Below are 1,867 nucleotides of genomic sequence, written 5' to 3' on the forward strand. Positions count from 1 at the left end.
GGCCACCAGGGATTGACCTGGCCTGCCCATTAGCGCAGGGCCCTGGGTCTCAGTGTCATCTCGTGACGAGGGCCCGTGAGTGGCTGGAGGGGAAGGGGTGACCCCGTCAGCCTGGGGACCTCCATGTGCGGGGAGTGTCTGCTCTGCTGCCACCTTGGCTCTGCCCACTGCCCAATACACCAGGGCCAGAACCCTCCCTTCAGCCTTAAGAAACTTGGAGACCACAGATCCGTGTCCCTGTAGGTCTAGAGTTGCGACTCCTTAGCTATCCTCATTTCTAAAATGGATTCGTCTCCACTAACCAAACTGTGAAATTGCTGAGTGTGCCCACTTTACCAAGTTTTCAGAAAATGCTTTACATCCGGTATCACGGTCCGCTCACTGTATAGTTCCCGCAGAGCCCTGGGTCAGCACCTCACCCTCCAGGCAACATTCAGGCTCCGGTATAAGACCACAGACAAGGGGCGGTCACAGGCACGGGAGCTGAAGGATGGGGACAGCACACCATGTGCGCAGGGGACTCGGCTGATGGAACTCGGCCTGACTGCGGAGGACAGAGCTGAACACCTCCCCCCAGTCAAGGTGGGCACAGAGCCCAGGTCCGGGGGACAGGCCACCTCCCGCAGGATGTGGAGCGGCCACAGGAGACCAGTGATGAGTACTGGAAGGAGGTCAGGGAGGCAAGGGCAGAATCGGGCAGTCAGTGTGGGGAGGGGACTCTCGGAACAAAGGGATGAGAAGCAGTGCGACCGGTGGGGACGGATCAGGAGGGGCCGGGTGCTGGGCCTTTCGGGAGCACCAGCAGGTGTCTCTGTGCCCGTGTCTGTGGGGTGCACGGGTGGCGGCTGGCGCAGAGGGAAGGCTTCAGCCAAGCAGCAGATACAGGGTTCTGACAGCACAGCACAACTTGGTGGACAGAAGGTGGGGGAAGGCCAGGCGGGAGGACCATGCCAGATGACTGGCCCGGGGCCGGGCCCCAGGGGTTCCACAAAAAGCCCAGGAGAGGACCAGGAGGAGCCTCGCTCACCAGAGAGGTGGGCAGAGCTGCCAGGTGACAGAGGACAAGCCCCCCTCGCTGGGGGACATGCCGCCTGCCCGCCCACAGGAGCAGAGGTCCTGAGACAGCTGGTGCACGGTGATGTAACACGGCAGTGTGTAAACACATCGCCTTCACACACTCACGTGCTCTGTCTTAACTGACCAGTACGGAAGCCACCGACCACTCGGGGTTACTGACACTGAAATAAAAACCTCACTGGCTAGGTCTGAGCAACCAGCCTTGCATGCTGGCACTGTGTCTGAGGGCAGGGAGGGTGCTCCGTCTCTGCAGAGCTCTGGACGGGGCAGGCAGCAGGGCAGGGGTAAGAAGGACCCAGAAAGGAGGGGATGGTCTCGTTCAAAGGATCACAGCAGTGCCAAACAGACCTACTTCCCGCCGGGCGGACACCCCGCAGCAACCCCACACAGTCTCCCCGAGCTCGGGGTGTGCACATAGGCACCCACGAACCAGCAGAGGGCAGCCAGGCACCCACAAACCAGCACAGGCTGGCCAGGTGGGCACCCAGGCACCCACAAACCAGCAGAGGGCAGTCAGATAGGCACCCAGGCACCCACAAACCAGCAAGGGCGGCCAGGCCAGCAACGCGCCTCCGCCTCCTGTATAATTAGAATCACCTCCTCTGGGGGCGGACAGCAGGGCCCTGGGGCCATCTGTTATGTAAATGTTCCAACCACGGAGGAGAAAGTGGGTCAGCGAGTGCCAGGGGTGCTCCAGGCTGCGGGCTGTCAACCGCCATCCATCACACGCGCCAGTGAGTGCCAGCCTGCCTCACGTGCCAGGAGCGGGAATCCCAGGCCTCGCCTCCAT

General features: G+C 61.8%; 1 protein-coding gene across 1 annotated transcript in view; it reads right to left on the bottom strand.

Annotated features, from left to right (window-relative positions):
- Positions 1–1,867, bottom strand: part of PCBP3 (poly(rC) binding protein 3) — a 90,919-nt gene that overhangs the window by 28,065 nt on the left and 60,987 nt on the right. The window lies entirely within an intron of this gene.

The sequence above is a fragment of the Bison bison genome, unplaced genomic scaffold (genome assembly GCF_000754665.1).
Source record: "Bison bison bison isolate TAMUID 2011002044 unplaced genomic scaffold, Bison_UMD1.0 scf7180017864037, whole genome shotgun sequence".
NCBI lineage: Eukaryota > Metazoa > Chordata > Mammalia > Artiodactyla > Bovidae > Bison > Bison bison.